The 27,364-nt window shown below is 42.1% G+C and overlaps 1 pseudogene; it reads right to left on the reverse strand.

Annotated features, from left to right (window-relative positions):
* Window positions 1–2,652: 2,652 nt before the first annotated feature.
* LOC131249656 (uncharacterized) overlaps window positions 2,653–27,364 on the reverse strand; it is a 30,169-nt pseudogene continuing 5,457 nt past the window's right edge.

The following is a 27,364-nucleotide window of genomic DNA, read 5'->3' on the forward strand; positions in this document are numbered from 1 at the left end:
CATGAATCAAAGTTATAGAAAACATCTCATCATGCTATACAAGCTTCACCTCTTAGCCCTAGCTAAGAGGTTTAGCCAACCATAGACATGATTGAACTAGAATCTATAAAAAAAAGCATAAAAACAACTAAGGAAAAGGAAGAAAAACTCTTGGCAATGGCTTCTCTATGCCTTTGCTCCACTCCTCACATCTTAGATGATGCCTAGGAGTGCCCTAGGGACCCCTATTTATAGTTTTAGGTCTTAAAATTTCGCATTGAGTGAAAATTTCTGAAAACCGTCTCAAACTTACGTAGCCCGCGCAAGTTTTGTGTAACCCTTGACTAGTCGTGGGCTATCCTCAAGCGGTCGTGGGCCATCCTCGACCAGTCGTGGGACACCCTCGACTAGTCGAGCAAGATGAAAATTTAGTTGTTTTACTCGCTGGAGTTCGAGTCGAGGAACCTCGACCGGTCATGGGCCATCCTCGAGCAGTCGTGGGACACCCTTGACTGGTTGGGCAGGATAAAAATTTAGTTGTTTTACTCGCTGGAGTTTGAGTCAAGGAACCTCGACTAGTTGAGCTTTGACTGGTCGAGCGTTGTCCAGGACTAGTCGTGCGTGCCTGGACTAGTCGAGGAGAGGTCAAAACTGGTCGAGGATTACATAATTTCACTTCAAAACTCTACTTTTCTTTATTCTTGACTTTATTTTCATTAATCTTCAGTGTGTGCATTCTTCATTCTTGGTCTTATAAGATCCATTCTTGTCTTTGGTGATTCTTGAGCATTAAATCTATACTTTTAGCATCCTTTTTAATCTAAGCTCTTAAATTCACCTTGCAAGACAAACATGATTAAAATAGAACATTAAGCATTATCATGTTTATAAAACCAAGTAATAGATGGAGTCCAACATGCAATATTTAACCCTCAACACAATTCCCAACCAGCATTTTGCTAGTCCCGAGCAAAGTATGCGAAAAGTGAACCCTAATGCGCAATGTTCAAACCTTTTTCAGAAAATGATTTTTTGTGTAATCAAGTATGAATGAGTAGACTCAAGATGAGAAATTGAGATTTTGAAAACCTAGAGTTGAATCTCATAAGCAATCGATCTGGTAAGTTCTTTATCCATTAAGTCAGAGTATAGTTTGCAAATCAAGCTTTTTAATGTACTCAGTGAAAATACTATCTTTTCATAATGTTAGCCATGCTCATCACTTCAAGATTAGTTGAAAACCCAAGTACTGCTTCCGAACTTAACCCCCCCCCCCCTTTTTTTTTCAGTTTTTAATTTTATATTGATGGTCATTTGTATTCATTCAGTCTTCTTTAGACATTATATCCTTTTCAAAGACATTTTTCATTCCCCTCAAAGATGTTGTCATTCTTCATTCTTTATGATCTCTTTGTCAATCTCCTATTTTTCAACTGGTTCTTTTTATTTTTTTAAGGTGGATAAAATTCTCCAGACTCAGTTCTCAATATCTTTCAATGATCATCTTACTGACACTTAGGAAATCTAGTATTATTGATAGAAAACAATTTGAATAACATAATATTCAAACTTACTCTTAATCAGTTGAATGTACGAACCATAAGTGATAGGTTAGTTGCTTCAACTCCAACAATTCAACATTCAATTTCTATCTTATCATCATCCTCAAAACAGTCTTAAATACACAACTTATCGCTTTCCAAACAGATAAACATTGAAAAATTTTCAAAATTTTGCTCAAAACTGAGAAAACACTGATTAGGTTACCTAGTCTGCCACCCCCAACCTAAATCTACATTGTCCTCAATGCAAAAGAAATAAGCATGATTTGCAAATGAGACAATATAATTGAAGGAGAAGTGATGGAAAGATAGTACTTGATGAAGGAATTTTGAAGCTTTTTCTAAAGGATCTCAGCGTGAAGGGGGGTTAACACAAGAGTTAAACCAACAAAAAGCAAACTATCTTAAAACAAACAGAAAGTGAACTATCCTAAACATCATAAAGCCGACTATCCTAAACATAACATGAAAGCAATAAACTTAATTATACCTCCGTCAGACTAGGAGGTCAATCCTGGTAAACAGGAACAATCAAAGGTATTGACATGTCCTCTGAATCAAATTTCTCAACAAATGACTTTAATTAATGTCCATTTACTTTGAATTCTTTGCCATTGTTCGGATCTTGTATCTTGACGGCCCTATGAGGATAGACATTGGTAACAGTGGAAGGACTAGTCCAACGAGATTGGAGTTTGCCCGGAAAGAAATGTAACCGAGAATTATACAAGAGGGCTTTCTGACCTTATGTGAATGATTTCCAAAGAATGTGTTGGTCATGAAACACCTTTATCCTGTCCTTGTAAATTCTCGAGTTCTTGTACGCATCATTCTAGATTTCTTCAAGTTCATTCAACTGGAGTTTGCGTAATAATCCAACATTGTCTAAATTGAAATTTAAAATTTTGATCGCCCAGTAGGCTCTATATTCTAACTCCATAGGTAAGTGGCAAGCCTTCCCATAGACAAGTCTAAAAAGAGACATTCTAATAGGGGTCTTAAATGTGGTACGATAAGCTCATAAGGTATTAGTCAATTGGATTGACCAATCCTTTCGATCAGGGTTAATCGTTTTCTCCAAAATGTGTTTGATTTTCCTATTAGAAATCTTAGCTTGCCCACTTATTTGTAGGTGTTATGGAGTGCTCACCTTGTGAGAGATGCCATATTTCTTCATTAAGTTCACGAATGGCCTATTACAAAAATGTGAGCCCCCATCACTAATGATGGCTCGAGGCGTTCCAAACCGGGAAAGGATGTTCTCTTTTAAGAATTTAATGACCGTTTGATGGTCATTGTTTCGGTATGGAATCGCTTCGACCCATTTAGTGACATAGTCTATGGCCATCAAAATGTATAAATTTCCATAGGATTGGGGGAATGGTCCTATGATATCGATGCCCCAGCAATCAAAAGCTTCAATGATCAGAATGGGGTTCAAAGGCATCATATTTCGACAGGACAATGCTCCCAACTTCTGACAACACTCACAAGCTTTGCAAAAATCATGAGTGTCCCTGAACATAGTGGCCCAGTAAAAGCCACACTGTAGAATTTTGGTCGTGTTTTTTTAACAAAAAAGTGACCACCACAGGCCTAAGAATGACAGAAGGAGATGACACTTTGATGTTCATTGTCTGGCACACATCTTCTTAAGATTTGGTCTGGGCAACATTTAAACAAATATGGATCATCCTAGGAAAACTTACGAACCTCAGTGAAGAATTTTTCTTATCTTGCGCAGTCCAATGTGTCGGCGTGAAACCCGTGGCAAGATAATTGGCAATATCAGCAAACCAAGGTGAATGGGAGACTTTGAACAATTATTCGTTAGGGAACATGTCATTTTATGTGTCGTATCAAGGGAATCAGAGAGATTAAGGTGGGAAAGATGGTCTGCCACTACGTTCTCTACTCCTTTTTTATCTTTTATTTCTAAATCAAATTCTTAGAGTAGAAGGATCCATCTTATCAGGCGGGGCTTAGCATAATTCTTAGAAAGAAGATACTTGAGTGCCACATGATCTGTGTAAATGACGATCTTGGATCCAATCAAGTAGGACCTAAATTTGTCCAAAGCAAACACTACAGCTAAGAGTTCCTTTTCCATAGTAGAATAGTTCACTTAGGCAGGATTTAAATTTTTACTTGCATAATGAATAAAGTATGGCTTCTTCTCTTTTCTCTGGCCTAAAACTGCCCCAAGGGTATAGTCAGACGCGTCGCACATAAGTTTAAAAGGAAGGCTCCAGTCGGGTCGCTGCATGATAGGTGCAATGGTTAACATGCCCTTGAGCTTAGTAAAAGCTTCCTGACATTGTTCAGTCCACTCGTATGGTGCATCCTTTTGAAGTAGATTACATAGAGGACAAGAGAGATGATTAAAGTCCTTTATGAATCTATAAGGTCCGTATCCTAGTCCGTATCGTTCCTTATGCTTCCGCGATCCTTCCTATCGAATTTTGATAACCCACGACCTGTAATCGGTGTTTGCATACAACCTTAAGTCTCATCCCATATATCTGAGTCAGCTCAACCCGAGACTTGTACTATTGTGACCGCATTGTCACTGCGGTTCTAATGTCACGTCTTGTGCACCGATGCGATAGCTAGGTTAGGAGTTATGGGCCCACGTATATTTTGAAGAAACGCTGCATGTTGTAGATTCTAAGAGAATGTCTATAACCCATCACATCAATCAATCAAGTACAACCCATCCCTCTCTTACCAACAATGCATGACAACCCATACCTCTCCCATTCCCAAAGTCAACTCTCACCCATCCCTTCCTTACGCACACCCATCCCTCTCTCCTTACATCTCCTCTCTCTCTCTCTCTCTCATTTTCTCCACCATTTTTTCCAAAGCAACCAAAGGGAAGCTCCAAGGAGAGCTAAGTGTGTGGCCTACTTCCTACCCCCTAAATCTTTCATCCTAGCCCTTCAATCTTCATCATCCTTCATTAAAATCGAAGCTGAGGAGCTTAACATTCCAAGGAGCGAAATTGTAGGGTGTTCATAGTGCTAGATTTTAATTTTTTTGATTTAGGGTCCATATGTATTGGGACCCACTTGACGTATGTTTTGTAAGGGAGGGCTTATAGTGGCGGAGCCCTCCATCTCATGCCGTTTCTCTCTCTCTCTTTGTGTGATGGCGTGTGGCCCACTTAATCCAGACCGTCCGTTCATGAGGCCCACCTTGATGCCCGTCCATTGGGACATGCCTAGATGAGGGAAAATACAAATATCAAGTTGATTCAAAGCTTTGGTGGGCCACCACGTGGAACCACTATAATGTTTATGTTGAAAATCCACCCTGTCCATGCATGGGACATGGGGCCCACCTTGATGACATGTTGAGTGCAGCACGTGGGACCACATGATGCACGTATTTCACATCCAGGCTGTCTGTCCAAACCAGGGATGTGAGGCCATTGATTTCCATCCAAGCCATCCATTCGCTGGACGTCCAGGACGCCTGGATGGGGTGAAGGGTAAATACAATATCGGCTTCTTCTAAAGCTGGTGGGTCCCACACATGTGGACCATGCATGTGTTTTATATCTGGGCCGTCCATCTGTTGGACGGCCAACGGCTTAATGCTGCCCATTGACGTCAGCAAGTTCTGTGGCTCCATCATAAGGTATATGTTATATCCATAATCGTCTGTCCATTTTTAGACGTGTGAGGCCCACCCCACACATTCTGCACGTGTGGGATGGGACCCACCTTGATATATGTAATTCATCCCAGTTGTCCATCTGTTTTCAGGATGGTGGGCCCACTTAGTGACATCAGCAAGTTATGTGGGTCAGACCAGAGGTACGTGTTATATCCAACCGTCCATATGTGGGGCCCAGCCTGCACATGTCACACGTGCAAGTGATAGGACCAGCCTTGATGTTTGGGTCATATCCCCATCGTTCAAAGGCAGGGACGGTGGGGCCAGCTGTGATGTATGTGTTTTATGCACACCATCCATCCTACGACGGTGGTGTGTGGGCCACTACACTGTATGTGTTGTATCCATGTCGTCCAGTCCAGCTGGATGTGGACCCCATCTATGTGGCCCACATTGATTTATGTATTATATCCCCACCATCCAGCAAGAGACGGTGGGATCCACCATTATGTATGTGTTTTGTACACATCGTCCAGCTGGGACGGTGCTGACCCACCCAATGTGTGTATTTTAATCCACACCATTCATCTATTTTCTGGATTGTGTGGCTGACCCATGGGATCCACCATCATGTATGCTTTGATCCACACGGTTCGATCAAGAGGCCCACGTTGCTGCTGCCCTGATAATTAGGACCCACTTGTTGTATCTGTGTGACCCACCATGATGTGTGTGTTATGTGCACACTACCCATCCATTTCTCTGGGCAATGGGTTGCCTTATGAGGCCCATGTGATGTATTTGTGGCCTATTTGGCGAGGCCCAATATGATGTGTTTGCGGCCCATGTAATGAGGTTCATTGTGATCTATTTGTGGCCTATTTGGCGAGGCCCAATATGATGTGTTTGCAGCCCATGTAATGAGGCCCATTGTGATGTATATGTGGCCCATGAGTGAGGCCTGATGTGTTGTATATAAGGCCTATATGATGAGGCCCAATGTGTTGTATGTAAAGCCCATGTGATGCAGCCCATTGTGAAGTGTATTCGGCTTGTGTTTGAGGCCCATTGTGATGTATATTAGGCCTGTGTGAGAGGCCCATTGTGATGAATATTAGGCCCGATTGAGCGGCCATTGTGATGTATATTAGGCCCATGTGAGAGGCCCATTACGATGTATATGAGGCTCATGAGATGTGGCCCATTGCGATGTAAGAGGCTCATGAGATGTGGCTCATTGTGATATGTAAGGTCCATGTGATGTGGTCCAATTGTGATGTGATGAGGCCCAATGTGATGTATATGTGGCCCATGCGATGCAACCCACTTGATGTATATAAGGCCCATGTGATGCGGCCCGTTATGATATGTGAGGCTCATTATGTTATATGTGAGATCCTTATGTGAGGCCATGGGCTCCACTATATGTTTAGCTCTATGAGGGCAACTCCTTGGGAGTAATTGTAATGCCCTGAAATTAAGGGTTGAGTAGAAGCTCAATTGAAACTACAACAGAGTCTAGTTAGTGTTTTAAAATACCGTCCCAGAGTGGGAGTGAGTGATCAACTCAGTGGAGCTATAAGGAAAAGGTTAACATGTTATCAATTCACTCAAGAAGTAATGACAAAGCAATACAATAAGCATTCCTAAGTACTCTGGTTAATGCAAGGATGAGATGTGATAATGATGTATGCCCTCCTCTACACTCCCTCTGCGACATCATCTCACGGTCGCGCATGCAACACTCCCGCTATTCTCAACTCTAACGCCAAAGGCACATGCAATGCGGTGCATATGCGTGATTAGCCAAGTTCTTAATTAGACCTATTCATACAGAAGGTTTGGGAAGTTAAGGTACCTCCCTTTATATCATTTACCCAAACAATGATCCATTTAGGGTTGTCAATCCTAGTTAATCACATACGATAGGTAAGTTTGCGAGTTTACACTATAAGTCGCTACGGGAAGTTCCTCACCTTGGCGTAGGCTTAATTCACACTCGAGGTCACTACGAGGGGCTCGTCACTCGATCGTAGGCCTATTTAATACTTGAGGTCACTACAGGAAAGACTCGTCACCTTAGCATAGATCGACAACTCGAATACGGTGTCCTATACACTACCATATTTGGCTCATGAGTTTGAGCTGCTCATTGGTCACTACGGGGAGGCTCGTCACCCCAGCGTAGGCCGACAGCTCGACCATGATGTCACATACACCACTATGCCCAGCTCATGAGTCTTAGCGAATTGTAGTACCAAGGTTAAATGGGTTTTTCAATGGTAAGTGGTACCTTAGATTCAAACAATAGCGTTCATACATGGTGAACATACATTAGGCCAATCGGGTTACTTGACAAGCTCGACTGGTACAAGCACACATTGAATTATTTGACATGGAGCGCATATGCACTCCTCATGGCCTAACCACTGTCGATAATCAGCGTACGACTCGGATCATCGAATGTATTCGTCATGGCGAAACTAGTTCAACCACTGATCGTAAGCCATTACCGATTGCCTGGACTACATACTAGTCCCAATCATACTCAAACACAATAGGCATCCAAATGCGATAGTCCAAGTAGCATGTGACAACTAAATTAAACATAAATCTCATTTGAGCATTTCAACAAACACATAGTGCACATGTTATTCTACATAGACATTTTATTCATAAATCACATAGTACTAAGTTAGGTTACATGAAGGAAACTGTAACTATAGATAAGGTAATTGAGAATCCTATCTCAACACCCTCATTAAATATATTTCAACAAGCATTTTCTCATTCGGGCATTTTATCAAACACTTAGACTACACATATCAACATACATGTAATAAATTAGTTATAACGTATATTATAACAAATCCTTTCACAAGGGAGTTGCCACACGTACAACAATCATGTATTCCTGAACAACAATCATGGCAAGCACAAATCATAATTGCATATTCATACAAATATTTCAACAAACACATGGAATGCATTAATTTCAACATAGTTCATATATATATATATATGTAATACGCAAAATATCACATCTAAGCATATGTGATAGCAATCAAGTCAGTCATAAATCATTAACTGACATTGAAAGCCTTGAAAACCATAACCTAAACATTTATAGTCTGAACCTTTCATCGGTAAACTCGTATCGTACTCAGTTTGAACACTACGTCTTTGTCTACGACACAACGACAACCTATAACATGAAATAGGTTAGCTGTTTCACCATTTACTCTATTTGGATACCTAACACAGATTAGGGTTAGGATTTTTTACCCAATAATAGCGTCAAAATTGCTAGTATAGCGATATAGGTAGGATGATTCAGCACGTGGAGCGATAGGGTCAAATCCCGGCAACTATCCCTCACCTTCTCTCACTTCTCCTTCTCTTTTCTGTCTTCTCTCTCCTAAGGTTAGGAATTTTGTATGGAATGAGAGACGGGTGGGTTAAGGCCCTTATATAGGCCCAGAACTGATGTCAATGGCCCCAAGGCCATGGTATACTTAGGTCATAGCCAAAGAGTGGTTTCGGGCCAACAGAGCTCATCTGGAGGCCCATTTTCTGCATACGGTCCAATGAAAGTTCCTTGACAATGGATCTTTGTCAGGTTAAGTTTTCGGTACGATCGGGTTTGTCGATCGACCACGGAGGACCAATTTCAGTTAAACAGTCATCGTCATTCGATCAGGGCCACAAGTACACTGACATGTGTAGAGAAATTTCCCTAATCCAAGGGTGTAGTTGGGTCAGAATCTGATGATTTGAAACCTTAAATTTGGCCTGCAAGTGAACGGCCCAATTCACTTAAGTGTGAGTTTATTTTCTAAAGATATGCACATTTCTCACACACTTCGCTACGGGATCAAGTTGTGCGTTTCTGGATACTATTTTGACTTGATTTTTAAGATGGTTGTCAAGCCTAGTAAGGCGGTCATAATCATATAGTTTTGCGATAATCGGAGTTTCAACGCGCGGTCCAGGTCCAATATGGAGTTTCAAGATGCTCCTGAGAGCAACTGGGTTTTGAGATTGATCCTAAGTTTTTAGGTAATGTTGGATTAGCGATTCTTATGTTTTGGGTCTTGCAGTTCATATAGAAAGTGATTCGAGCTAATTCGCCGATTAATTCAGTTTAGAACTTAATTAATTTTCATTTAATTTCTAAAGAATTTGATCCTTAATGATTTCTGCCTGAGGTGATACTCGAGTCTTTGTACGAATTTTTCCAAGACGTTATAATCTACCCCCCTTAAAGAAAACATTTCGTCCTCAAAATTAATACCTTTTCGTACTCCTCGAGAATCTTAAGGTAGTTCTTGCAGACATCGGCTTTCGTTTCCCAAGTAGCCTTTTCCTCAGTGTGATGTGTCCATAGTACTTTCACAAGCAGGATAAACTTACTGCGCAGCACCTGTTCCTTCCTATCTAGGATACGCGTCGGTCGTACTACATAAGTAGCATCCTCACTTAACTGTTCCTGCTCCTATTTAATAGTGTGGGAAGGGTCAAGAACGTATTTCTTTAGCATCGATACATGAAATACATTGTGCATGTCTACGAGTGGGGTGGGCAAAGCACGGTGGGTATGCTACCACACCCCTCGATCTAGTATCTGGAATGGGCTTATGAATCTCGGTGTGAGCTTCCCTTTCTTTCCAAATTGGAGGACTCCCTTCATTGGAGAAACCTTCAGGAATACGTGGTCCCCAACCTCAAACTCTAGCAGTCGCTGCCTCGTATCGACGTAACTCTTCTGTCTGGTCTGTGCTGTCAGGAGTCGACGCCTGATAATGTCGATCTTCTCTTATGTCGCCTACACTAACTCGAGGCCAATCAAACTCTTCTCACCAACCTCTGCCCAGCAATGCAGTGCTCTACATGGATGCCCATACAGTGCTTCATAGGGGGCTATGCCAATACTCCCCTAAAAGCTGTTGTTATAAGCGAACTCAGCATAAGGAAGACAGTCATCCCAACTGTCCTTGAAATCAAGCACACAAGCTCACAGCAATCTTCCAACACCTGATTCACCCGTTCCGTCTGCCCATCTGTCTGTGGGTGGAACATACTGAACTTTAGTTTCACACCCATTGCCTCCTGGATAAGAGTTCAGAAGATAGATGTGAATCGCGTGTCTTGATCCGACACGATCTCCATTGGCACTCCATGAGGACGTACTATCTCCTTGATGTACAACCTGGTCAAATCGTCTGCTGAGTTTGAGACTCTAATAGGGAGAAAATGAACCGATTTCGTTAACCGGTCCACGATCACCCAAATAGAGTCATGCCCCTTCCTCATCTTCGGTACCCTGAAATGAAGTCCATAGAAATGAAATCCCATTTCCATTCCGCTATGGGCATGGGTTGAAGTAGTTCAGGAGTTCGTCGATGTTCGACCTTACCCTACTGGCACATGAGACAACGGGATATATAGTCTGCGATGTGGGCCTTCATGTTGTCCCACAAGTACGAGCGCTTCATATCTCGATACATCTTTGTACTACCAGGATGCATCGCTATCCTCGAATTGTGAACAGCTTCGAGAACTTTCCTTCTCAAGTCATGAAGATTTGGGACGCATAAGCAGCCACGATAATGTAAACCCCCATCCATACCAACTCGACATTCCGAGTCTTTACTGTCGCTCACCTACTCTCTCATCTTCACTAACATTCATCCTCCCCTGGGCCACTATGATTCGGTCATTAATGAGTGGCTGTACTCGAATGTGTGCGACGCTCTCGAACGGCTCCTCTACTGTAAGCTTCTGCTCGAAGTCTCGTAAAAACTCGACCATGTTCCATTCATCGATCATCAGCGGAGCCGTAAATGCTATAGTCTTCTTGCGGATCAACGCATCTACCACAAGGTTAGCCTTGCTAGGATGGTAGGAGACCTTGAACTTGAAGTCCTTCAAGGTTTCCTTCCATCGCCGTTGCCTCATATTCAGGTCCCTCTGCGTGAATATGTACCTGAGGCTCTTGTGGTAGCAAAAGAGCTTGAACTCCTCTCCATAGAGGTAATGTCTCTAGAGCTTCAATGCAAAGATGACGGCTACCAACTCTAGGTCGTGTGTAGGGTAGTTTTCCTTGTGTTTCCTCAACTATCGCGATGCATAGGCAATAACCCTATCCTTCTGCATTAGAACACAACCCAAACCAACACTAGATGCGTTGGTGTATATCGTATACTTGACCCCCTCGCTATGGCAATACTAGTACAAGGGCGGATGTCAACTTTCTTTTAGTTCCTGAAAGGTTGTATCTGCCCTTTCATTCCAGGCAAACTTAAGGTCCTTCCGAGTTAGCTGTGACAACGGTCTGATTATCTTGGAAAAGTCTCTTATGAATCGACGGTAGTAGCCAGCAAGTCCCAGAAAACTCTTCACTTCTATAACTGAATTGGGCTGCTCCCAGTCCTGAACTACGATCACCTTAGCAAGGTCCACATCTATTCCTTCCTTGGACACCACATGTCATAGGAACTTCACTTCTTCTTTCCAGAAGTCACACTTCTTGTACTGAGCAAACAACTGGTTCTTCCTGAGAGTATCAAAGACTACTCGTAGGTGTTTATCATGATCTTCCCGATTCTTGGAGTATATCAGGATGTCATTTATAAATACGATGATGAATTGGCATAGATACGGCCGAAAGACCCGGTTCATCAGGTCCATGAACACGGCCGATGCGTTAGTGAGTCTAAATGACATCATGAGGAACTCATAGTGCCTAAAATTGGTTCTGAATGCTGTCTTCTGCACGTCCTCATCCTTGACGCGTAACTGGTGATACCCTGACTGTAAGTCGATCTTTGAAAAATACTGTGCCCCCTTCAACTGGTCGAATAGATCATCTATCCTAGGCAAAGGATACTTGCTCTTTACTGTGACTTGGTTCAACCTGCGATAGTCAATACACGATCATAGTGATCCATCTTTCTTCTTCAAGAACAACACAGGCGCTCCCTAAGGAGATACACTCGGTCGTATGAAGCCTGAATCCAATAGATCATCAATTTGTCTCCTTAGTTCCTCCATCTCACATGAAGGCATGTGATACGTCGGTAAGGAAATGGGTGTTGCACCAGGCAGAAGGTCGATGGTAAAATTAATCTCATGCTGAGGAGGTAATTCAGGTATCATCTTGAACACATCCATGAAATCTCAGACTATCGGTGTGTTCCCCAGTGTCGGACCATTAACATTCCCTAGTAAGGAAGCGTAACAACTCATGCGGCAGGGCAAACTGACCTGAACTGGAAAAGTAAAGCCATGCCCTCTGGTGCACGGGCTGTCACCACTCTGGTATTACAATCGATCTTTACCTTCATCTCGGTGAGCCAATCCATACCGAGGATAACATCGTAATGGGATAGTGGGGCAACGATCAGGTACACGAGTACCGTCCTGCTTCCTAAGTCTATCACACAATCCTTACAAATCTTGGTAACATCCAAAAAGGTCCCTATGGCTGTAAGGATTCTCACCCCCTTCGTAGGAGCTGTTTCTAACACTAGTCGCTTGACCGCCGCACATGATATGATAGAGATAGTGAACCCGGTGTCCACCAATAAAAAGACTGGTATACCTTAGATATGTGTCGTGACTTCAAAAGCCATCCATTGGTGCTGTAACTGCTGTCTCAGATGGCTCAGCTGTAAGTAAGTGTGCACGAGCCTATTGAGAACGGTTCGATTGTGGTACCATAAGCTGTTGAGGTGGCCTAGATCGAGGTGCAAGTGGCCTGTAAGAAGGTTGTGCAAGTAGTACAGAACATAGAGGTAGAACTGAGATAGCTGGTGGCATCTGCTGGTTGATTTTCTGAGGAGGCATAAAGTAGTTGACCCTCATCCTGGTGAAACAGTAGGTATCAGCATGGCCCGACCTCTTACAGTAGGTACACCATATATCAGGTTGTCTCGGCTATGTCGGTGGAACCATAAGCCAAGGAGGAGAATCTGTATGAGGTCTCTTGCCGATGAACGACCTGCTCGGCAAGTCTGGCCAAGGCCTAGGAATCACAGGTACAGGTGTACGAGATAGCCTATCCCGATCCTGCTCAACTCGCAGGGACATGCTCACTAGCTCAACATAGTTATTAATGCTAGTGAAACACGTCTTCGAGCGGATCTCAGGCCATAAACCTTCAGAAAATCATCGCATCTTCATTGGCTTGTTTGCTAGGATCAAAGGAGCATATCTGGCCAGCTTTGTAAACCTATTCTCATACTCTACTACTATCATTCCTCCCGAACAGAGGCAAAAGAAGTCACTCTCCTTCCTTCTCGTTATGGTAGGTGAGAGGGAAATACTTCCCGTGAAAGCACATCTTAAAAGCCTCCCACGACCACACGTAACCAGGAGTAATGGTCTTAAGGACGCTGTCCCACTAGAGATGGCCTCCTTCTCGAACATGTAGGTGCAACTTGACTTGTTCTGCCTCAGTGCAGTGCAGCGACTTTAGCATCTTAGAGATGCAGTTAAGCCAATACTCAGCCTCCTCGGGTCTGTGAGTACCCGCAAATGTAGGAGGTCAGAAGCAATGAAATCGCTCAAACAAGCCACTAGCACCCACGTTTCCATCAGGGTGCGTAGGTGGTGCAGGGGAAACTGCGCTCATGTTCTGGGCAAGGGCCCTAGCAATAGTGGTCCAAATCTGCTGCTATTGCTGCATAAGGAGCATCATCTGCTCCAGCCTATCAGGAGGAGGAGCCAAATGCATGTGGGGCATCGACGAGGACGCACGGTTCTACTCTGGAACTGGTGGTGCAAAAGGTGTCGGCCCATTTGTGGGGCCAGTGGCAAGTTGAGAATCCAGCATAATTTAGCGTTTCGAGCCGAAACCGGGGTTCGTATGGCTATCGCTGAGGGGAGGTGCCCCATCAACTGAGTCACCAAGTGTAAGATGTGCCGTACTCCGTGTGGCCTTAGGTGGCATTCCCTATATACAACATAGGGTGCAACAAGTGTAAGATTTTGCATAACAACACTCATTTCTCAAGCATTCTACACATTTCATAGCAAAAGGAGCTGCGTGCATTTCATTTCAAAAAATTTGTCACAATACATGAGATATAGCTTTACATGAATCATGACAGGAAACGCATGTGAGCTAACCTAATGAAAGCCTTAAACACCAAACACGCCATTAAACCTACCCTACTACTAAGCCTATCAAGGCTATAACACAAGAAACAGGAAAGCAAAGAAAACCCAAAGACGACTACAACGTGAGACTAGTCGTCCGAATCTGGTGATGGTGGAGGTGCACCCTTGTCCTGCAGGCAACACAGGATAGCCTTCAAGGTGTGAGACACCTTCTTAAATTTCTATTTCAAGGAGGCCTAACCCTCTTCAAGCTTAGCCTGGGTCTCACTGACCTCCTGTTACAGGGTGGCCCGACCCTCCTCAATATGAGCCAAGCAGGCTTCTATAGTAGCTCGATCACAATGGTGCTCACATGTAGCAGGTGGAGAGCCCTCGTCAGAGTCTTGGGCATCCTCTTCTTCCTCTTCCTACTCTTCCTCTTCTTCACTCTCTTCCTCTATCTCATCTCCGCCTTCTTCATCACTCTCTTCCTCTTCAGTTCCTGTCTCATCCTTACTCTCATCGAGTCGGGCTTGATGTTGTCGTGGTCCAATATTTATGTTGTTGAGAGTAGTGTCATTGATGAAATGGATCGGTGCAAGCCTTTATGAGCAATGTCTATAGCCGAATTCACGAGCAAGCTTGCATATAAGTCGACCGAATGGGAGTGAAATGTCTGTCTTAGGAGAGCACGCGGTCTAAACTATCTGTAGTAGTACATATGTAGGTAGGCACAGTTTGTCTTCTTGCCCAACTCGGCATAGGAAGTCTACCATTAGATGTGTGCATTCGCTGCAATTGCTAAACCTAGGATACACGTTATGTGTGAAGATGTGGTGGAGCAGGCTGAAGTCAGGAGTCATCATGGACGCCAGGAGGCAATTGCCTAGATTCCAGTGGACTAGTTGGCCACAAAGAAATCGCGTGGGGCGATCATTTTTCACACGCACTCCTGAGGTTCTTCTCGCTTGCATGAACCTCTCCACACGGTATCCTCATGATCCAGGCTATCAGGTCCACATTGACAATGGCTTCCCGACCTCCCACGGTGATAGAGAACTGTAGGGGCTCCAGCAGTGGCTCTAGTATATGGGCATAGAAGGCTCGGACAGTGCTCTCATTCACACGAGACTTGCCCTCAAATACGGGACCCCAACCAGCGTCCAACAGGAGATCCATCATCGGATAAAGGCTAAATAGTTTCTCGTCCATGTTTTCTTTAAAGAGAACCCTATGGCCTTGAAACCTTCCATGTGCCATACCGCTAGTAGAGCTCTTTCGAGAGGAAGATGGGGATCGAGATCCTATTTCATCCTTATCTCCCGATCGACGCTTTAACTTGCTTTGGCACCCTTCTTCCTCCTTGAATGGGTAAGGCGGCTAGGCCCGAATTCATCCGTGGAAGCCCTCTTCTTTCTCATGAGAGAAAGAAGTGTAGAAAGGGAGAAGATCACCGCCATAAGCTCGAAAAGAGCTATGAGAGTGAAATAAAATGGAGGGATAGGATATATTGTTGGACCTTGAGATTTTTGAGACACAAAGGAGGGTTTATGTGCTCAAATGAAAGGAAATGAGGGAGATAGGAGATGGGTTTGAAAGGAATGGTGGGAGGTGGGTATGTAATGAAGAAAATGAAGAAGATATGAGAATGGAGGAAGGATTTGAGAGAGAAATGAGATTTTTAGAATTTTGGAGAGCTTAGAGGGATAGGAATGAAGGAAATGGAGAAAATGGAGGGTTTATAGGGGTCCCCACATGATTTCATAGGCCCCACTAGCAGGTACATTGGCCAGCTCAACCTGCCCGCTATGGCCCGATCGTCCCACTGTCCGTGGACCGCGAGGGCTCGCGGTTGGTGCGATGCCATTCCCGTCCCTTAGACATGTGGGTGATGACTCACCCCAGGGGCAATGCTATCCCCCCAGGGAGCCGTATGTGTGCGGGGACCACTTTGATGCCCCCTGATTTTGGCCATTTAGGCCCGTGAGTCTATTGGTGTGGTTTCGGGTTCCATCTCGCATATATTCACGCTCTTCGGGTTATTTGAGTGTGGAATACGTCAAATTATGGTCTAAACCTATCGATTGATGGTCTAAAAAAGGATTGGGGCCATCTCGCATGATCACATATGCTTACAGGTTCGATTTCAACGGTCAGTTTCACCTGTCGGCGAAATTGGGAATCCTATGACTTTTTCTACATTTTAACGCTCCCCCCTAAGTCAAAGTATGTTAGTGTGCATCGTGTGACCATAACCCAGGTCCAATTTAATCCAAATCATGCTTTGACACTAACTTGTAATGCCCTGAAAATCGTTGGTCGAGCAGAAGCTCAACTCCCGAGTTCCAACGCATCACTTATGCAACATAGATAATGATGATTAAATGTTGTCCATATTAGTGCCTTAAACATGAGTGGGATTGTACCAAATCAGCATATCATACTCCAAAGATAGTTAAATTATGCAAGCGGCAGACTGTGATAAATATATAGAGCATATAAGTGATCGTAAGTCTCCAGAGTATGAATGTCACCAGGTTAAATAATTACATATATAATTCTAAAATTTATAAAATGATAAAGTGTAATGTCATCTAATCCATATCCCTGTAGCCTCGGTGATGCAACTCCAAATCTACATAAACCTGCCAGAGAGTTGTAGGTAGGAGAACTCGTCCTCGTCATCATAGAAGTCAGGCTCTGCCTCATAAGCCTCGACATCACATGAAACTATAATAGAGTTTGGTTGGTGTTTTAAAACACCATCCCAGAGTGGGAGTGAGTGATCAACTTAGTAGAGCTATAAGGAAAAGGTTAACATGTTATTAATTCACTCAAGCAGTAATGATAAAGCAATACAACAAGCATTCCTTAGTACTCTGGTTAATGCAAGGATGGGATGTGATAATGATGTATGCCCTCGCCTACACTCCCTCTGCGAAATCATCTCACGGTCGCGCATGCAACACTCCCACTGTGCTCAACTCTAACGCCAAAGGCACATGCAATGCAGTGCATGTGCCTGATTAACCAAGTTCTTAATTAGACCTATTCGTACAGCAGGTTTGGGAAGTTAAGGTACCTCCCTTTATATCATTGACCCAAATAATGATCCATCTAGGGTCGTCATTCCTAGTTAATCACATACGATAGGCAAGTTCGCGAGTTTACATTATAGGTCGCTACGGGAGGCTCGTCACCTCAGCGTAGGATTAATTCACACTCGAGGTCACTATGAGGGGCTCGTCACTCGATTGCAGGCCTATTTAATACTCGAGATCACTATGGGAAAGGCTCGTCACCTTAGCATAGGCCGACAGCTCGAATATGGTATCCCATACACCACCATATTTGGCTCATGAGTTTGAGCTGCTCATTGGTCACTACGGGGAGGCTCGTCACCCCAACGTAGGCCGATAGCTCGACCACGGTGTCCCATACACCACTATGTCCAGCTCATGAGTCTTAGCGAATCGTAGTACCAAGGTTAAACAGGTTTTTCAATGGTAAGTGGTACCTTAGATTCAAACAATAGTGTCCATACATGGTGAACATACATTAGGCCAATCGGGTTACTTGACAAGCTCGACTGGTATGAGTGCACATTGAATTAATTGACATGGAGTGCATACGCACTCCTCATGTCCTCACCACTATTGATAATCAGCGTACGACTCGGATTCATCAAACGTATCCGTCATGGCGAAATTAGTTTGGCCACTGATTGTAAGCCGTTACTGATTACCTGGACTACGTACTAGTCCCAATCATACTCAAACATAATAGGCATCCAAATGTGATAGTCCAAGCAGCATGTGACAACCAAATTAAATATAAATCTCATTTGAGCATTTCAACAAACACATGTGCACATGTTATTCTACATAGGCATTTTATCCATAAATCATGTAGTAGTAAGTTAGGTTACATGAAGGAAATTATAGCTATAGATAAGGTAATTGAGAATCTTATCTCAACACCCTCATTAAATACATTTCAACAAGCATTTCTCATTCAGGCATTTTATCAAACACTTAGACTACACATATCAATATACATATAATAAATTAGTTATAACGTATATTATAACAAATCCTTTCACAAGGGAGTTGCCACACGTAAAACAATCATGTATTCCTGAACAACAATCATGACAAACACAAATCATAATTCCATATTCATAGAAACATTTCAACAAACACATGGAATGCATTAATTTCAACATAGTTCATATATATATATGTAATGCGCGGAAATATCGCATCTAAGCATATGTGATAGCAATCAAGTCAGTCATAAATCATTAACTGACATTGAAAGCCTTGAAAACTATAACCTAAACATTTATAGTCTATAACTTTCATTGGTAAACTCGTATCGTACTCAGTTTGAACACAACGTCTTTGTCTACGACACAACGACAACCTATAACATGAAATAGGTTAGCTGTTTCACCATTTACTCTATTTGGATACCTAACACAGATTAGGGTTGGGATTTGTTACCGAATAATGAAGTCAAAATTGCCAGTATAGCAATACAGGTAGGATGATTCAGCACGTGGAGCAATGAGGTCGAATCTCGGCAACTATCCCTCACTTTCTCTCACTTCTCCTCACTTTCTCCTTCTCTTTTCTCTCTTCTCTCTCCTAGGGTTAGGAATTTCGTATGGAATGAGAGAGAGGTGGGTTAAGGCCCTGATATAGGCCTAGAACTGATGTCAATGGTCCCATGGCCATGGTATACTTAGGTTATAGCCAAAGAGTGGCTGTTTCAGGCCAATGGAGCTCATCTGGAGGCCCATTTTCTGCATACGGTCTGGTGAAAGTTCCCTGACAATGGATCTATGTCAGGTTAAGTTTTTGGTCCGATTGGGTTTGTAGATCGACTGCGGAGGACAAGTTTCAGTTCAATGGTCATCGTCATTCGATTAGGGCCACGAGTATACTGACATGTGTAGGGAAATTTTTCTGATCCAAGGGTGTAGTTAGGTCAGAATCTGACGAACTGAAACCTTAAAATTGGCCTGCAAGTGAATGGCCCAATTCACTTAAGTTTTGGTCTATTTTTTAAAGATATTCACGTTTCTCACACACTTCGCTCTGGGCTCAAGTTGTACGTTTCTGGTTAATATTTGGACTTAATTTCTGAGATGGTTGTTAAGCCTAGTAAGGCGGTCATAATCGTATAGTTTTGCGGTAATTAGACTTCTGATGTGCAGTCTACGTCCGATATGGAGTTTCAAGATGATCTTTAGAGCAACTGGCTTTTGAGATTGATCTTAGGTTTTTAGGTAATGTTGGATTAGCGATTCTAATGGTTTTAGGTCTTACAGTTCGTATAGAAAGTGATTCGAGCTAATTCGCTGATCAATTCAGTTTAGTACTTAATTAATTTTTGTCTAATTTCTAAAGAATTTGATCCTTAATGATTTCTGCCTGAGGTGGTACTCGGGTCTTTGTACGAATTTTTCCAAGATGTTACAGCAATGTTGGTTGAATGTCCACATTGATGGGTAATGATGGTTAAATGTCCACATTATGACCTTCCCTTATGCCTCGTTAGACCCATTCTTGATATGAGTAGGCCGTCTAGGTCCATCCTTGACATGAGGAGAGTACATCCTCATCATATAACATGCTTAGTATAGCTCCACGATCCTTGCCCATATGCATCATATGTATGCTTGTTATGAGGAGTGATTGATAATAGCACATTCCATTGGGTGGATTATTATGAGATTCCCTGAGAGACGGAGTTGCCCCACATGAGCGAATGGTATGCGTAGGTTTAATGCATGACTGGATGGTATAACTCATACATCTCGCATTTTGTGATATGACCACCATACACCCTAGCAACATCAGGGCTGTGGCCTCCACCGGCATGTCGTGGATGACCAGATGGGACACCGAAAATCTTTTTCTACATGCGGTGCCAAATATATCCCTGGGTGAAAGTTTCTAAACCCTCTTAGTACTAGAGGACGCCCCGATATCTAGACCGAGTGGATATATATATGAGCATATGAGGGTCGTATACTAGTAGGTTGTATATAAGACTCGTATCCTAGTCTGTACCGTTCAGTAGGCTTCCGTGGTTCTCCCGGTTGAATTTCGGTAACCCTCGACCTGTATTCGACATTTATGCACGATCCTAAGCTGAGTCCTACATACCAAAGTCAGCTCGACCTATAACTTATACCTTAACGACCGTGCCGTCACCGCGGTTGCAACACCGTGACTCGTGCACCGATCCGATACCTGGGCCAGAATGTATGAGCCCGCGTTGATTTCGAGGAAAATGCCATGCGTTGTGAATTCTGAGAGAATCTTTACAACTCGTCACATCAACTCAAGTCAAGTACACCACCATACCTCAATGCCACCTCACCCTATCCCAAGTACAAACAACCACTCCCTCTTTTCCACAAGTCAACTCTCTCTCTCCCTACCCGTCCCTCTTTTACCAAAATTTTAAACAAACCCATTCCTCTCCATGTCCTTCCTTACAACTCCCATTCCACCCATCCCATATCAATCCATCACCTCTCTTTCTCTCTCATTTTCTAAGCAACCTCCCAACTCTCATCAGTGCTTCCAATGTCCAAGCTCTCTCTCCCATGTGTGGCCCACTTTTCCACCCTCTCATCTCCCATCTCAATCTTCCAATATCCATCAACCTCCATCAAAATTGAAGGCACGGAGCATACAAGTCCAAGGAGCTAAGGAAGAAGGCCAATAGGTGGGTGATACATCGTAAAATTTGATTTTTAAGGGCCCACTTGTTGTGGGACCCACTTGATGTATGCATTATGTAAGGGAGGGCCCAATAGTGGCGAGGTCCCTCCTCTTCTCACACTTCTCTCTCTTTCTCTCTCTTCTTGTTACTTTGATGATGGTGATGATGTGTGTGACCCATTTGATGTGTCCAATGACCTGGACCGTCCAAATTTTTTTGAACGTCCAGCAGATGTGGCCCACCAGCTACTCGTTTTCAAGCTAGCCTGGATGTAAGAAAACATGAATATTATCTTGGTTAGTGGGGTAGTCCACTGGTGCGGACCCCACCATATATGTGTTGCACGTTGGCAAAACACAACATCAGCCAAAATAAATAAATAAATAAATAATAAAATAATTTTTGGTGGGCCACACCACGTGGACCCACCTTGTTGATCATGGGATCCAACCATCCAGCGTCACTCTCTGGACACTGGATGTTGTATTATATATATTGTATTATATTTTATAATATATATATATATATATATATATATATATATATATTACATTGGTTATATATATTATATAATATTATATAATATAGTATATTATATTAAATGTATTTTTTGGGCCACACCCATGTGATGACTCCACCGTAATGCATCCAGTGTCCAGCAATGGACGGCTGGATGCTAGGTGGTCATATTATTATAATATATAATATTAAGATATAAATAATAATAATTATTATAATATTTTATTTTATTTTATATAGTTTGTGGTGAGCCCCATGTGGGACCCACCTGTTCCATTTGTGGATCATACAGCAGCTATATAACTGTTGTATTGACGTCTATAGGGTCTGTGGGACCTCCCGCTGAGTGGTTTGCACCCACTCTAGCCATCCATGTGGATGGGGTCCACCGTACATATCCTAACTATCCATTCATTTGACGAGCTCGTCGAAGGCTTGAGACTAAAAATGATGCAGATTCACATCTCTAGTGGGCCACGTACGTGGACCCCACCCCTTGAAAGTGCTCTGGTTTGTCAATTAGCGTGAGTGTTGAGTTAGCTAGACAGAGAAGCTCCATAGGAAGATCAATCAACCGTCTGCCTCATCCGGATGTGGGCCCGAACTCACCACAGGTAAATCTAAGCCTCACATCCCATGTCCCAAAACAACAGGTAATTAAAACCCTTAAAATTGATTAGAATATCATAGGGTTTCTGAGTTAGAAAACTTTTTCAAAGTTACGGAAAATCTCTAAGTTTTCTTCCTCTATCGATTTATTGAGAGACTGTTCGATATAATCGAATAGTGCTATTGATGTCCTCGGAACTCACTCGATATTATCGAATGAGGACATATGTTGTCCAGCAACCGCATATACTTCTGGATGGAATTATCGATGTATCGATAGTAATATCGATATCATCGATTCTTGAATCTCGAGCCTATCGAAGATGACTCGATAAAATCGACAGCAGAGATTTTGTGTCCCTATTTTTCTATGGAAAATATAAAGACCTTCGATATATCGAAGTATCCCTCGATATCCTCAGAATTCAAGAATCGATGATATTGGAAGGCCTTCGATGCTATCGATCTTGGACACAGTTTACCAGCAATATTTTAAGGTGGTTTTTTTTATCTTGGATCGAGGGTCACTCGATAAAATCAATATTCAAATATCGATGATATCGAGGCCGAGTCGATGACATCGAGAATGGACATAAACTGTCCAGCAAGCTTAACTAGAAAATCCTTTGGATTTATCGATGCATCGACCCGACTACCAATATCATCAACATTCAAATTCCGATGATATCGAGTTCACCTCGATCATATCCTTGACCTGAAATATTTCTAAGGAAAGTCTCTCTCATTTTCAAGTGTCGAGGAATCGATCCTCGTATCAATGAAATCAGAGTTCTAAATCCGAGGGCATCGATGCGTGTTTCAATTCCCTCAACCAGCTAGTAAAATGTTTTAAAAGCGTATTACATTTGAGTTTATGTCATCGAGCGACCAGTCAATGCAATTGAGAGTATACGCTCGATGTTATCGAACTCTGTCATAAATGTGATCATTTTATATCTTTTGGAACCTTTTGCCTATTTATAGAGAGCATGGCCTTAGCTGCTGGTAGAGAAAGAAGAGAGTGCTTTTGAGTGTCTAACCTTAGATCATATACCCTAAGCCCTTTCTCTCATGGAAGTTCATCCTCCAATCTACCCTCATCATTGACATTCAATAGAGTGTATTGGGGAATGAACTTCTACATTCAAGGATCCTCCAGCTACCATCTTAATGGCAAATCATTGAGCTGGGATGCCTTGAATGCATGAATGATTGGAATTGCTCTATTTCCCTAATAGGAAAACCTTTAATAGAGTAGGATTCCTTTGTAACCTTGACCCAACCTGTCGCCATGCATTGGTACATCTTCTGAGTTGTTGTTCAAGGAAGAAGAAGATTCATCTTCAACAAAGGAGGAAGATCTTCAACAATGCGCTGAATGGGGCTCATCTACTTATCTATAAGTCAATAGAGTCCAGAGGACCCTTGTCATCATCCCTGTGTAGCATTGGGTCTAAGGTGTTTTTCACCCCTTGCAAGTCCTCTAGGAGGCCTCCGGCAGGAGTGTACGTAGTGGGTGCTTTGTGTTGACCCATGCTCTGTGGAGAGCATAAACAATTAGGGCCTCGTAGGAGATCCTTGGCTAGTGTGCCAAAAAGTGGGTGCTTTGTGTTGACCCTTGCTCATGAGAGCATAAAAGAGAGAGGTTCCTTATGTGGATCCTTCGCCAGTGTGCCTAAAATCGGGTGCTATATGTTGAACCTTGCTCATGGGAGCATAAACTGTCAGCCTAGGTGTTGGTTGTATTAGTTTAAGGTGAACCTGATTTAAAACCTTGAGTTTGAGGTGAACCGTGTGAAACCTCCTTAGTGAAATCTGGTACACTCAGGGGTTTAGTGCGGTTGCCAGGAGTGGAGTAGACAAGTAGTCGAACCATTATAAAAATGACTGTGTTTGTGATTGCTATTGTCTTACATTTTCTTATGTGATTTCCTTAAATACTTTCATATTTGACTATTTGAGATCACACTTCACACACACGCAGTCATGTCTGTCTTAAACTAATTTGCATATTGTTCATCTCTTAAATAGTTTGTGATTAGATCCTCTATCGGGCTTGGAAGCCAGTAGAGTTACTTTTAAGTAATCCTAATGTATGTTTGTTGTTAGGATTAGAGTGATAGGATTTTAAATTTTTGTAAAATTTTATAAAAGTCCTATTCACCCCCCTTAGGACACGTTGGCATATTCCTACTTCAAATAAGGTGGTCATTACTGCAATTTTAATTAGTATCAGAGAGGGTCTCTCTTAAGGGCTTCACTGCCTAGAGAGTGATCTTGACTGAAGTTGGAATCATGATCAAAAGTGTCTCAGAGGGTGTGACAGATCAGAACAATTGCCTTGTAATCCACACTGCTTTGAAAGTGGGCAATAATTTAAAATGGTACCTTGATAGTGGATGCTCGAGACACATGACTGGTGATCAAACTCACTTTTATGAGTATTCAGACTTTGATGGAGGATCGGTCACATTTGAAGATGGTAGCTCTGCCAAAATTGTTGGACAAGGAATAATAGCTGTACCAGGCCTTCCAAAAATCAAGCACGTTCTTTGTGTAGAAGGTCTGAAACATAATCTTCTTAGTATCTCCCAAATCTGTGACAAAGAACATCTGGTCACATTCTCAAAGGATGTTTGTAGGATATTAGATCATACAGGTAAATCTCTCATAAAAGGTTTACATACTAGTGATAACTGTTACGTTATTGAAAGTACAAATGAGAGTGTGTTATCCACAAAGTGTAATATGGTTGTAAAGGATGAATCCAAATTGTGGCATCAAAGGTTGGGACATGTTCACTACCGAAACTTAGCTAAGCTTAGTTCTAAAAATTTGGTTAGAGGACTACCGAAGATTAGAAAAGAAGAAAAAGTTGTCTGTGGAGAATGTCTCAAAGGAAAACAAATAAAAGTAGGTCACAAAAAGACAACCACCATAGCAACAACAAAACCTTTAGATCTGCTGCATATGGATCTAGTTGGCCCAACCAAAGTGGAAAGCCATAGCAAGAAAAGATACTTCCTGGTTGTAGTAGATGACTACACCAGATTTACTTGGGTCACATTTCTTTGAGAGAAATCGGATGCCTTTGAGGAATTTGTGATTTTGGGAAAGCAACTTCAAAATGAAAAAGGATATTGCATCAATCGCATCAGAAGTGATTATGGTGGGGAATTTGAAAATGAGCGATTTGAAAAATATTGCAATGGGAAAGGAATTCGTCATGAATTCTCAGCCCCAAAAACCCCACAACAAAATAGAGTCGTTGAGAGAAAAAATCGAGTATGGCAGGAAATGGGGTCAGTTATACTGAATGAGAAAGATATGGCAAAAAGTTTCTGGGCGGAAGTTGTCAATACTGCATGCTACATAATAAATAGAGTATATCTTAGAGAAGGTTTGAACAAAACTCCATATGAACTATGGTATGGGAAACTACCTAGTATGAAATATTTTTGGGTTTTTGGAAGTAAATGTTATATCCTAAGAGACAGAGATCACCTAGGGAAATTTGAGTCTAAAAGTGATGAAGGTATCTTTCTGGGGTATGCCTTGAATAGTCGTGCTTATAGAGTGTACAATCTAAGGACCCTCACCATTCAAGAATCAGTCAATGTGGTAGTCAATGACCAACCTCATGAAGAAGATACCCCTGTGAATGAATTAGAAGATGATGTAGATTCATGCATACTAGATAAATCTGAAAACAAATCTCCATCATCCAATGAACCCCAACCATCATCTAACATACCCATCATCAAGGATCACCCTCGAGAACAAATTATTGAGGATCCTAATAATGGTGTAAGAACTCGACAGCAGATAGAAAATATCTATAGACATTTCTGCTTTATCTCAAAGATTGAACCTAAGAATATTGTAGAAGTTCTTCAAGATGAACACTGAATTAATACTATGTAAGAAGAACTTCAACAATTTCAGAGAAATGAGGTATGGCAATTGGTTTCCAGGCCACTCGATACTAATATCATTGGAACCAAATGGGTCTTCAAGAATAAGTTCGATGAATCAGGAAATGTGATTAGGAACAAAGCAAGACTTGTAGCTCAAGGGTACTCACAGATAGAAGGCATTGGTTTTGATGAGACATTTGCCCCTGTAGCTCACTTTGAGTCTATTAGAATTCTTATGTATGTGGCATGTGCATTAAAGTTTAAATTATTTCAAATGGACATAAAAAGTGCTTTTCTTAATGGGGATCTTGCTGAAAAAGTTTATGTAGAACAACCGAAGGGATTCTCAGATCCTAAGTATCCTCATTATGTTTATTGTCTGAACAAAGCTCTTTATGGTCTCAAACAAGCACCACGTGCTTGGTATGAACGACTGACAAAATTTCTTTTAGGCCATAAATTCTATAGAGGAAGTGTAGATAAAACATTGTTTACTCAAATAACAAAGGACTCGCTGCTTATTGCACAAATTTATGTGGATGATACAGTCTTCGGTTCAACATGTGAAGATGCTGCTTACAAATTTGCCAACCTCATGAAATCCGAATTTAAAATGAGTATGGTTGGTGAATTAAACTTCTTCCTAGGATTACAAGTCACGCAACTAAATGATGGAATCTTCATTTGTCAAACCAAGTATGCAAATGATTTGGTGAAAAGGTTTGGTCTTGAATCTAGTCGTACTTATCATACTCCCATGAGCACCACACTCAAACTCTCCAAAGATGTTAATGGCAAGAGTGTGGATCAACATCTCTACTGGAGTATGATAAGAAGCCTACTATATCTCACAGTCAGTCATCCTGGTATATCTTTTAGTGTGGGAGTGTGCGCTCGGTATCAGGCAAATCCTAAGGAATCTCACCTGACGGCAGTTAAGAGGATCATTAAATACATAGCAGGAACTACCTCTTTCGGACTGTGGTATCCTTTTGAAACATCTACCATCATTGCTGGATATTCTGATGCTGATTAGGCAGGAAATTTGGATGATCAAAAATCAACAAGCGGAGGATGCTTTTATGTTGAAAACTGTCCAGTCTCCTGGCAAAGTAAGAAGCAAAACTCAATATCATTATCCACTGCCGAAGCTGAATACATTGCCATTGGAAGTTGCTGTGCACAACTCCTTTGGATGAAACAGATGTTATTGGACTACGGGATTGAACAACCCACTATGAGTCTTTTCTGTGATAACACAAGCGCTATTAACATTTCAAAAATCTTGTTCAACATTCTTGGACCAAGCATATT

This window comes from Magnolia sinica, chromosome 6, assembly GCF_029962835.1.
Source record: "Magnolia sinica isolate HGM2019 chromosome 6, MsV1, whole genome shotgun sequence".
NCBI lineage: Eukaryota > Viridiplantae > Streptophyta > Magnoliopsida > Magnoliales > Magnoliaceae > Magnolia > Magnolia sinica.